General features: G+C 43.0%; 1 protein-coding gene across 1 annotated transcript in view; it reads right to left on the bottom strand.

The window, feature by feature from the left end:
- Positions 1-13,088, bottom strand: part of DGKG (diacylglycerol kinase gamma) — a 198,975-nt gene that overhangs the window by 68,181 nt on the left and 117,706 nt on the right. The gene's annotated exons all lie outside the window — the stretch shown is intronic.

Below are 13,088 nucleotides of genomic sequence, written 5' to 3' on the forward strand. Positions count from 1 at the left end.
AGAATCACAACACTATGCATTTAAATGAGAGATTCTGCCATGTACTCACACATATACTGCTGTATGTCCTCCTGACAAATTCCTGTATAACAAATAGCATCACACCAGCACCTGAAACATTTCAAATCCATTTATTTATCTACTCTAATTCTCATAAGCATCTTGTGAGATCATTGTAATTTCCATTTACATGCCAGAAAATTAAGAATCAGAGAAGTGACTAACTCGTGAGGGATTAGCATCTACATTTCACATAAGGGTGACACAGCCTGAGATATGGAGTTGTAAAGCCATTTGCTCAGGGTTTCTTGAGAGATAATTCACTTATTTCACGAAAGAGAGTTACTGAGTTTCCTAATAAGTATAGCAAGAAGATGAATTCAGAATTTCCTTTGGCCAAATAATGAATGCAGTAAAATTTTCTTTAGCAGATGTTGATTTAAATGAGGAATTAATCACTTGAATCTTTCTTGAGAGTATCTATTACTCTTCCAAACTCCTTTTAATAAAACATGTGCAAGTATGAAGAGTTTAAGGAAAATATATTGGAATGAATACGCTAATCACATCAGCTCTAAATATAAAGATGGACTCTGTATCACAGAAATGCCCTTATACAAAAGGACAGTAATTCTCCAACGTTTTAATTAGTAAAGTACGATTAAGGGCGAATAAGATCTGATATTCTTTTCTCTGGAGCTAAAAACAAACAAACAAAAAAACACATTCTGCTAAGTTTAAAAGCCACCTAAGTCAACTTCTGCATGAGAGAATCTGAAATTGTGGTGGCAGAAAAGAGAGACTGACTTATGGATTTTTTTTCAAAATGGATCTCTACTTCCACAAGCAAACAGCATGCATCAAGGTTTAGAGTTTGTACGAAAGTTGGTTGGTTTCCATAGTTTTTCTGGCCCTGATATGTACTAACTCCCCCAGGTTAGCAGAGCTGGTTCCCCTTATTTCTATCCTCTTCTTTCCGTTTCCCCCTGGGGTTACCTCTCCTCCTCTCTCCCTGGGTCTCTGTCTGATTTAACAGCCTGCACTAGCCTAACCCTTCAGCAAGGCTCAGTATATAAAGGTCCCCGTGTTTCAGGAACCCTGACATTTTGGCTCTGGAAATACTTGGAAGAATAATTTATCCCTTCATTGATATTTTCAACATTGATATTTTCAAAAAGCATTTGCTGACTCACTACCTCACCATCCACCCGCTCACCTACAGGATAAAGTGCAAACTCCTGTGCAGAGCACCGAGACCCTGCTGTAGCTGCCTTCCACCTCACCTCAGAGCCACTCTCCTTTCCTCTTGTGTTCCCGTCTTCTCACACTTCTGCCCTTAGCCCAGCCTGCTTCCCTCCTCCTAGCACACACCCAGCTCCTGTCCTCGTGAATTCCCATTTCTCTCTCAAGCTCACGCTCAAACGTAACCTTCTTTCCGAAGTCTCATCCCACTTTCCCAGTTAGGTGCTCCCATTCATTATTCATGTCCCCTTGTTAAAACAAGGCTCACCATATTATATGGTTTTTCCATCCCTTGTGAGGGTTTGAGGGAGGGTTGGTATTGGGAGTTAAGTTGTGTTCCCCAAGAAGATCTGTTGAAGTCCTAACCCCCACTGCCTCAGCATGTGATCTTATTTGGAAATAGGGTCTTTGCAGATGTCATCAAGTTAAGAGGAGGCCATACTGGATTAGAGCAGGCCAAATCCAATGACTGATGCCCTTATAAGAGGAGGGAAATTTGGACAGAGAGACACAGAAACACAGAGGGAGAATGCCATGTGAAGACAGAGGCAGAGATTGGAGTGATGCAACTACAAGTCAAGGAATGCCAAGAATTGCTGGCAACCACCAGAAGCAAGCGAAGAGGCATGGAACAGATTCTCCCTCAGAGCCTGGGAAGGAACCAACCCTACTGACATCTTGGTTTCAGACTTCCAGCCTCCAGAACTGTGAGAGAGAAATTTCTGTTGCTTTAAGCTACCCAGTTAGTGGTAATTTGTCACGGCAACCTTAGGAAACTAATACACTTGCTAAGAGCCTCTCTATATGCTCATCTTCCCAACTAGGCCCACGGACTTCGGCAAGTAGGGCCTGTGGTAATCCATCTTTCCTCTTGGCCCCAGCATCATGCTAACAGAATAGATGCTCAATACGTTCTGGCCGAATGAGGGCATGTGCTCAGCACCACCCTTCTGGTTTTAAGTCAGTGGATCCCCAAAGGGTTCAGACCCTGCTCTGAGTGAGCAAGCTTGTGAACGAGGTAGAGAGAGTTTGGTGCCAAAATGATGACTTATAGAAGACAAAGAGGAAAAATCAAAGTAGGAAAAAATGTGTCAAAAACCTTATAGATGGATTCTAAGAAAAAGCAGAGGCCAGGGCTGGGGGTGGGCAGGGAGGGACTCTTCAGAATATTTTAGAGTGCATCTTGAAACAAGTGCTAGGTGATGATTAGGTCCCAGAAGGAGATGTCATCCTAGACTGAGAAATTAAGGGCACGTGGGGGAAGGTGGGAATAACGGAGCAAGCAAACAGTAAGACTGGCCCGGTGTTTGGGAAGGAGAACTTTATAAAGGGCCCTGAAGGCAAAGCAGGTGCATTTAAATTCTATAAAATGGGATGTGGGTTGTGGCAGCAGATTCTCATGGGGCAGAAATGGGACAAAAGCCACGAGCAGCTCCAGGTAGGGTGGGCCTGAGAGGGAAGAGCATCAGGATGGGCCAGGGGGCTGCTGAGGACATGCTGAGGAGCAGTCATCTTGGGGCCCAAGTGGGAACTGAGGAATAAAGCGGGTGAGAGGTTTCTCGGGGACCCCTGGTCATTGGTGGGGTGGAAAGCAGGGGCTCCCATTTGGTAGCACAATGACTCACTCCTGGGCTCAGAGAAGATGATGTGTTTGTCAGCCCAGATGAATGAGGCTGTCTTCTGTTTTTAGAAATCTTTGCAAGACATTCCACAATACTTCTCTCAATAACTCATTTTAGCCTTTAATATGTCTCCAAGCCAGGAGATTCTTCCTCCCATTCCAAACGGCAATTCCTCACTTTAGAAGTACATTCTTCCCCTCGCATTCTTTCCTGAGCCAAGAGGAAGAGTAAGGAGGTGTGGTCACTATTTCCTGTTCTGAATCCTTCACACCCTTGAGGCCCATTCCCAACACATTCTCTGTTTCTCCTCTCCGGGAAAAATGATTTTTTAAAAAAGTTTTCTCATGGGCCTTGTTAATTGTCTCTGCGGCTCTTCTCTTGTCTCTTTCCTGAGTGCGTCTTTGGTCATGGGGCACCAAACTGGGCATTCAGGGATGCAGGAAGTGTAGTGGGATGAATGGAAGCTGTGGAGTCAGACAGACTAGGTTTGAATAGCCACTCCCCTAATTAGTTGTACGTTCTTGAGAAAGTTGTATAATCTCTCTGAGCCTCAATATTCTCATCTGTAAAATGGAGCAATAATATTTATGTGCTCCTTGGAGAATTGTACCAGTTAAAAATAATACACATAAAACTCTTGAAAGCATTCAATAAATGATGGCTCCTATTGTTAGTATGAGTTGGAGCGATGCTGATTATATTGGGCTTATCACCTTCGTGAGCACTTCAATACAGCCTGATAGTCATGCATCCTTAAAAAACTACACCACTGCAGAGTCCAGATGGCAATTCTTGCTACCTCTGATGGTCACATAAAACACAAACTGGTCTTTTTCAGATATAGCAAAACTATGTACAGGACCAGGAACTGTGCTAAGAGAATTATATCTTTTCATTTGCTCTCCACAAAAGTAGAACTGCATAACATATCAAGTAGTTATTTCATTTGCAAAGGGACTTGAGTAATACCATCTTTAAAACTCTCATATTAACTGAACAAAATCACTGGAATTTTTTAAATTGGAAAAGACAATAAAACTCCCACTGCAGATAAACTCACTCCAATCAGCTCCTTTATATCATTTTTCTTTTATAACCTGTAAGTGCTACTGGGTTAATAATGTTTTAACCCAGTGTATACCATGTCATCTTAAGTAAATAAAATTGTGCAGCAAAGTGCTGAAGGAAAATACATTAGAATGATAATAACGTTTATTTTTTGGGGGGGTACAATATGATTTAATTTTCTACAATAAGCCTTTATTTGAATAAGGAAAATTTGTTTAAAAAGTAGTAGAGGGGGGCTTCCCTGGTGGCGCAGTGGTTAGAAATCCGCCTGCCAATGCAGGGGACACGGGTTCGTGCCCCGGTCCGGGAAGATCCCACATGCCGCGGAGCGGCTGGGCCCATGAGCCACAACTACTGAGCCTGCGCGTCTGGAGCCTGTGCTCCGCAATGGGAGAGGCCGCGACAGTGAGAGGCCCGCGCACCGCGAGGAAGAGTGGCCCCCGCTCTCCGCAACTGGAGAAAGCCCTTGCACAGAAACGAAGACCCAACACAGCCATAAATAAATAAATAAATAAATAAAAAAAAAAAAAAAAAAAAAGTAGAATGAGTTTTAAGAAAGCCATGTGGGGCTTCCCTGGTGGCGCAGTGGTTGAGAATCTGCCTGCTAATGCAGGGGACACGGGTTCGAGCCCTGGTCTGGGAAGATCCCACATGCCACGGAGCAGCTGGACCCGTGAGCCACAATTACTGAGCCTGCGCGTCTGGAGCCTGTGCCCCGCAACGGGAGGGGCCGCGATAGTGAGAGGCCCGCGCACCGCGATGAAGAGCGGTCCCCGCACCGCGATGAAGAGTGGCCCCCACTTGCCGCAACTAGAGAAAGCCCTCGCACGAACCTAAGACCCAACACAGCCAAAAATAAAATAAATAAATAAATAAAGTAGCTATTAAAAAAAAAAAAAAAAAAAGAAAGCCATGTGTTGTCAACAGTACTTCCTATTAAAATTCCCTTTAAAAAAAAAAAAAAAAAAAAAAGTAGTAGAGAGCTTCCCTGGTGGCGCAGTGGTTGAGAATCTGCCTGCTAATGCAAGGGACACGGGTTCGAGTCCTGGTCTGGGAGGATCCCACATGCCGCGGAGCGACTAGGCCCGTGAGCCACAACTACTGAGCCTGCGCGTCTGGAGCCTGTGCTCCGCAACAAGAGAGGCCGCGACAGTGAGAGGCCCGCGCATCGCGATGAAGAGTGGTCACCGCTTGCCACAACTAGAGAAAGCCCTCGCACAGAAACGAAGACCCAACACAGCCAAAAATAAATAAATAAATAAATAAATAAATAAATAAATAGTACATAAAACTTTATAAGGACATATTATCCTAATTATTTTAAAATACATATATCAAGTAAACTGCTGGAAAGCACGAAAATGGCAATATTATGTTTTTGAGTGATGGAAATGAGTGATTGGTTTTTCCTTTAACTTTTCTGAACTTTACAAATTATTTATAATGATTTTGAAATATACTATGATATAATACTATATGATATATTATTAAATTATATAATGATACCTGTACTGTTATTTTATTGAAGAGACTCTGTCAAGATAAATGAAAAAAAGTCATGTTTTTTTGATGACTCCTACCCTATGACCAATAGATATTTACCTGTCCCTCTTAGAGAATCTCCAAATCTCAGAGTTTTAAGGGCTTTTCTGAGTCATTTAACATGACTATTATCTATGTGGGTTCTGTCTTTGTAATAATAAGAATGTTAATAATAATAATAGCTGGCACTGACGTGCCGAACCTCTGTAACAAGCATTTTAAATGCACTGTTTCATTGGATCTTCAAAATAATTCTACGAGGTAAGGCACTTGTGGTAGGCGGAATAATATCCTGAAGATGTCCATGTTCTAACCCCTGGAACCTGTGAATATGAATATGTTACGTTACGTGGCAAAGGGCAATTGAGGTTGCAGTTGGAATTTAAACTGGCAGTCAGCTGACCTTGAGGGGTGAGATTATCCTGGGTTATCCGAGTGAATCCAATGTAATCACAAGAATCTTTTAAGGGGAAGAGGGAGGCAGAAGAGAGACTGTCAGAGGGATGCAACGTGAGAAAGACTTGACTGGCCATTGCTGGCTTTAAAGATGGAAGGCGGCTACAAGCCAAGGAACGTGGTCAGCCTCTAGATGCAGGAAAAGGCAAGGAAATTTATTCTCCCCTAGAGCCTCCAGAAAGGAATGCTACCCTGATGTGACCTTGATTTTAGCCCAGTGAGACCTATTTCAGACTTCTGCCCTCCAAAACCGTGATGTAATAAATGTGTGTTGTTTTAAACCACTAGTTTGTGGTAATCTGTTACAGCAGTCGTAGGAAACTAATACAGTATTATATTCCAATTTTACAGGTGAGCAGACTGAAGTTTAGAAGAGTAGCTTGGTCAAGATCACATACAAGTGGTTAGTGCAACTCCAGCATTTGAATCCAGGTTGTCTGATGACAGAACCTTCCCTCCTGGGCACTTGGCTCCCCTGGAGCTCCAAAATGATTGTCCAGTGCCTGCTTGGGCATAACATGTGAAAACTCACCCACTCACTCACTGTTCCCCTACCCATTAGCCCCCTGCACTTGAGGATGGCCTTAACTGGTGGAATTGATGTCCTTTATATGGGGCTCAAATTGGTCTACCCAGTCACTTTTCCCATTGATTTTTCACTCAAAGTAACCTAATTCCTCCTTTATGAGAAGCACTTTTAAAATATTTGAGGCCAATAATCACTTCTTCCTAAGTCTTCTCTTCTTTGGGTGAAACAATCCCCAATTTAGCCCTTCCTTATAAGACATGGTTTCAGATTCCAGCACTTTCCTGACCTCTCCCTTCTGGAAAGCATCCAGACTGTCAACACCCATTTGAGGACCTAGCCAGTTCCCACCTTACTGTCAATTTGTGTACTTTGATTTTCTTCCATGAGGTTATCATGCTGACCTTAACCCTTCTGAACTTCATCATATACTATATCTTGAGCTCTTTGATGGAAATATTTCTAGAGAGCAATCAATAAATAAATACTGATAACTTTTGGAATATCTGGCCTAAAGACTTGAAAACAAAGCTGGCTTTCAAGTTCCTTCTGATATCATCACAAACTGATTCCACTCTTCGTTGACATGAATCGTACCTGGCAGGATATGTTCCAGCCTGGCGGGGGCTAGAAGAAATGGCCTGTTAAGCTACAGTAAGGAATTGTTCTGGCGAACAAGCAACTTTGTAAGGAGCCTTGAGATATCATAGGCTGCTTGTTTGTACCAGTCTGAGAAGTTGTGCTGTCTGTTCCAACGTGGACTGGGGAGCCAGGGGGAAAATGAAGGAAATGTTAAGAGTCCATGTGATTTCATATCATTTAAAACACTGTGAATCTTTAGAGCAGAGACCTGCACACAAAGATTAACAGCAGCCTGCTAAAATCTCTGACCATCCACAGCTTTAAATGATCTATGTTGCTGTTCCCTCATTCCTGCAAATAATCAAGGGCTGACTGTAAACAAATAAGACAGCCAAAAAAACCCTGGTCTTCAGCAGTTGCGTAATGATGAACGCCTGGTGAAAAAAACACGAACCCATATTTCATTCATTTCACTAGCTGTGTCTCTCTCTAGGAGGGATGGGGGATAAAACATTTTTGTGGGCTAGTATAGAAACATTCGACTAATTAAGTAAGTGGTTCTGTCAGACCTGACTTGAAGACTTGAAGGTACTTGAACACAAAGCATAAGGTTTGCATTTCCTTTATAAATACATAGGGGAGTAAGAATAAAAACAGAAAATGCCATAATCAACTTCACTTGGGGCTTTTCTGAATCCTACATGTTTGAAAAAAAATAGTTTGATATATTTAAGCAAACAGGTGCAGACAGTTTGGCCTTCTGAGTCCTACCTAGGGCAGGTCTTTCTTGGGCTGCTGAGTATTAGATAAGAAGAAGCAAACCCAATTCAGGCACAGAATGAAGATTTTAACCCTGATGTATCTGCTGCTGTTGTACATTTATGCTTTGGGAAAGTCAAAAATCTGGGCCGTAACACTGGGCTCCCTCACAGGGTTCCTGGAAAGAATAGCTTAGAATGGTCTCATTTTTAGATACAAAAAGAATATCTTAAGTACATGGTGATACAGTTTGTGCTTGTGATTGCAGAGCATGCTACAGGTATTCAAGAGAGGAGGCCTTTTTGCTTCCAGAATTGTATGGCTTGAGCTTTGCTGGCTTCTGCTTTGCCTCCCACAGAACATCTCTGTGTCCATCTAAAGTGGGAGAAGAGATGCTCGGAGGGTGAGGGGAGAGCTAGCATCAGCGAAGGAAGGGGAATCACGCCTCCAGCGTCTGACTGCCCTGGGCCACCCACCTACCCACCAACCGTGCACTCCATGGCCCCAGCTGGTAAGCCCAGATTTTCCATGGAGCGCATGGCACCTGTCCTGCAACTCCCCCTTACTCACTCCTACCCTGTTCCTCCAGTTATATGTCAACAGGGGTCTGTGACCCCTACCTCAATCTTACCTCTAGCCTGAAATTGGCATTTGGACTTAAACTCCCTGGTCTTCAGACCCCAAATCTCTGCCTCTTGGACACCCATGGAGCCAATGAAGGGGATTTTTTCTACAGCTTCAGTCTGTAGAATCCAATCCAATCCTGGCTAACTGGTGCCATCTTCCCACCCCTAAGAGGATTTGGACAGATTCAATGTATCACAGCTGGAGTCTCCTCCAACTTTTAGCTGTCCTCCAACTTTTCAGGTCAAGGGCCATGTCAATGAAGCAAAGACTCTATAACTGAATTCCACTTGCCACTCCACCAGAAAAGGCTTTTATTGTCAATGCCTTACTGGCAAATTTAAGGCAACGCTTTCCTCCTGCTTGTCATTCAATAATATGCAACAACAAATATTTACTAAGAACCTACTATGTGCCATGTACTTACACATTATCTCATTAAATACTTATAGCAACCTTGTAAGATTCAGGGGAGGAAGCAAAGGATTAAAGAGATTAAGTAACTTGCCCAAGGTCACATAGCTAGTAAGTGGCAGGGCCAAGTTCTGATGCCAACTTAGACTATACCCTGCTGCCTCATTCTATAAATACCTATTAAGGGCTTAGTTATTTGCAAGATGTATTGCCAGCCTCTTAAGGACTCAGGCTTCATTAGGGCTTCTGGGGAACCCCTCATCAACTACTCCACGGGCCTGGCTCCAAGAAAGTGAACACTCCACAGCCCGCTCATGACTCAAGGGCTTTTGGGAAAGGTGGTCAGCTTCTGGTAGGAATGAAGCTCTGTTTTCGGTCCCTTTCAAGGACCTAACAGGAAATATCTTGCTTCAGCCTAAACTGCTGAGGGACATATTCAAGTGGATGGCACTCAGCAGGTTTGGAATACCACATTCCTCAAGTGCTCTGAGTTTCTGAGCAAACCTGAAAAAATTCCATAGTTAGACTTCTCTTTCTGGATACTCACTGACAGTGACATGAGAATTAGGTAGCTTATATGTATCTGTCCCATACATATAAAACGCTTCACAGAGAGTGAGTCCAGAAACTTCGTGGGGGACTGGTTCTTGGATACCTGGAAGACACTGCTGGCTCCTCTGCTAATTCTGACTACCGCCCGTTTGAGGGACTGATAATCCATCCCCCTCCTCCCCTAACTGAAACCCTCTTTCCTCCATTCTTTTACCTTTATTGCCAACTCCCCACTCTGTGAGCCCTGGCAAATGTGTCTTCGTTTTTTGATCTCCTCTCTCCTTGCTCGGACCAGTTCATGGCTGTGAGATCTGTATAGCTGTATGGGAACCCACACTGAGAAGGGCCCTGTGGTTGGTTTAATGCTCTGCTGTCACTGACTTGAAATTCTTAATGAATTTTGAGCAAGGTGCCCCACACTTCACTTTGCACTGGGCCACGCAAGTCATGTAGTCAGTCGTGCTCCTTGCTGTGGACACTGAGATAGGGAGAAGAGTCCCACCACACAAGGTAAGAGTGGTGGGATAGCTGCGGTCCCTCTCTGGAACTCAGCAGGCACTTCCACATAGAGACCATCCATAAAGGTGGATCCAACTGATACTAGCTCCACCTTCCTCAGCCTCAATTTCTTCATCTCTAAAATGGGGACAGTAGCATTTACCCTTGCATGTCATTGCAAGCACTGGGTGGGATCATGTATAAAGTACCCATCAGAATGTTTGATATACAATTGGTGTTTGCTTGATGCAATCCATGGAAGACAGCAAGTGCAGAAAACAGAGTTTGAACTCTAGAATTAGAAGCTAGCTTAAATCATATCAGCCCCACTGCTTAAAAAGATGTATGACCTCGGCCGGGTGACTTGGCTTCTCCCAGCCTCAGTTCCATTATCTGTAAAATGGGAATGTTAGTATTTACCTTGTAGGGCAGTTTGGGGATTCAACTATTCTAATGTATTTAAAATAACTAGTTTATCACTTGGCATGTAGTAGGAGCTCAAAAAATAAGTTCTTAGTTTGGTTCCCTTACAACACAATTTCTGCACTCTAAACAATTCATTTACAAGTGATGCTAGGATACGACCATTAATAAGTGTCTTATACTATACAGCTTCCTGTATACTCTATGACTTACAACATGTAGCCTCCTTGTACGTGAAAATCATTTTGTAAAAAATATTTGAGGTTTATTTTTTCTTTGCTAGACTATGAATTCCTTGAAGGCAGGAACCATGTCTTATTTACCCTTGTGTCCTAGAACACCTTCTAACACATTATATAATCTCAGGTGAATTAAATCTCTCTTTTGTTTATGCCAACAATGAGATGATAAATTTCATAACATTCCTCAGTTAGCAATTAGTAATTAGCCTGTTAATGATTAGGAAGTAGAATGAACTCAATATAGCCCTATCCCTGCCATTGAAGGTCTTCTAATACTTGACATCACACCTGGCTCATCATCCAGCATCCTTGGGTCTGGTTCTTACTCCATGAACAAAACGATTCCACAGGGAACAACAGTTTTGTGCAAGCAACCACCTTCCTTGCCAACAAACAACCTATGTCGAGAGGCCACTGGGGGAAGAATTTCCTGAAACCCCAACAGTTGAGTCATAATTTGATGCCTCTTAGGACTCAAAGAGGGCTCAGAACTGTTACTTTTAACAGTTTGAGCGGTTATGGGTCCCTTCAAGAACCTTCTGATAGTTATGGACATTCTCTCCAGAAAAATGTACTCAATATCTTACATACAATTCCAAGGTGTCTTCAGAGCTCCTGCAGCCCTTGTACCCAGGTTAAGAATTCTTGTTATAATAGCGCAGAAAACCGAATGAGCAACGCAAAAGATTCAAGTTTCCTGATAAATTCTAGCCCTGACTAGTCTTATTCCCTTGTTCAAAACAAAGCAAAACAAAACAGTTACAAGTCCCTAGATTTAACCTCAGGGTTATCCCTGAGGGCCTAGTCCCAGGCATTAACAGTAAGGGCATCCAGCCAAGCAGTGACTACTCTTTGGAAAACCTAAGTTTAGCTGAGTAAAACTGAAGCCTTGTTTGATAATATCATTTACATTTCCAAATCCCCGTATCAAGCTTTCTTCCTATCCCTTGTGGCCCTTCCTAAATTTAGCTGCTGGTGTAATGGGGTAACCATGGCAACAACCACCTGCCTATTTAAAACCATCTCCAAAGCTAAATAAGGAATCCTGGAAAAACATGGCTGCTCGCCTGCCTCTCAGTGGACAAACTGGGCACTCCTGGGTATTTTCAACATGAGCAAGCAGGCAGGGTAGAAGCAGCATGGACTCAAAGTTCTTAATAGGAAGTGTTCTCGGACCTTGTGAAACAGGGCCTACCTCTACGCCACTATGTCTTCACTTGTTAGTAGGCACATGGCTTTACATGCAAATCCCTGTGTCTGGCATCCTTAGGCGACCACATGACCTTGACCTCAACCAGGTGAAGAGTAAGATGCACACCTAACTGCAAAGAGTAGTCTTGTTGATGGAAACTGGGAAGTGGGGAGGAAAAGCAGTCATTCAGATCACAGGGAAACTGTTCATACTTTGGGTTGAAATGAACAGTTACAACTTTCTTCTGACAGAGGTATCTTTCTAACTGTACTTAATCATGTGGATAATTGATGATTGCTCTATTTATGTCATATGTTGACCTGTCTATTGATTTTTGGAGTATGGAGAAATTCTTCCCTCCTTCTGCTTCCTTGCTCTCTACAAACTACGGAGGTTTTGCTTCTTTCCACTAAAGGAGACCACACAACAGACCACACTGAATAGCTTGCTCTTGCCCAAGCAGGCTGTTTTCCATCACTCCTTTGGATCTTTTGGTACATTTGGTTCCTTCTCGCTGGGTTGACCTTCTCTTTCTGTCAACCTGGAAAGTACTTACTTGTTTTCTGTGTCTTGGTTCAGGCATCTCTCTAGTTGGAAGACCCTCCACATCAAATTCCATGCCCTTGCTTTATGTCACCTTGATTCATATCATTTAACACAAATCACTCTGCAATGCTACTTTCCAGTCTGTCTCCACCCCTGCACTGTGAGCCCCCTACACATGTCTATCCAAAACACCTATACAACAGTGCCTGGTACTGTTTTCAAAAGATACATTCATTGAGTGAATGAACAGAACCCCCCATGGGTTTCACAAACACTTGGCATCCTATCAGGCATGTGTGCATGAGTATGCAAAATGATATCTGTGTAAAAAGAGGACCTTAAAAGTCTGGAATGGATGGAAGAGAAGGAGTATTTTTTTAAAGTGATTTTTTTGGTGTATATATTAGAATGAAAAAGATTGTGAGAAGAGCATCAGTTGATCTGTAAGTCTGTGACTATAATAGGAGTAGGGGCTGAAAATATACATGTTAATAGTGTTCTGTGAGCTGACTTGGTGTGTGTGAAAGTACATTCTAATAAGGTTAGCTCAGCTACTATTAGACTCCACAGATCACTTTTCCTGAAGTCAAAGTAGCTTCATTACGTTCAGTTTCTGACCCCGAAAAAGACTTTCTGATTCTTGGTTAACCTCCCAGCCATGGGGTCCGGGGAAAGGAGGAGGGATGAAAATGATGGAGGTCTGTGGGAGTGCCTGGCTTTACATGAACGTGTGCGGGTAACACTGGACTTCTGCTTGGCGGGCTAAATAAAGTCAAGTCTCTTAGACTCAATCTGAGCCC

The sequence above is a fragment of the Balaenoptera musculus genome, chromosome 4 (genome assembly GCF_009873245.2).
Source record: "Balaenoptera musculus isolate JJ_BM4_2016_0621 chromosome 4, mBalMus1.pri.v3, whole genome shotgun sequence".
NCBI lineage: Eukaryota > Metazoa > Chordata > Mammalia > Artiodactyla > Balaenopteridae > Balaenoptera > Balaenoptera musculus.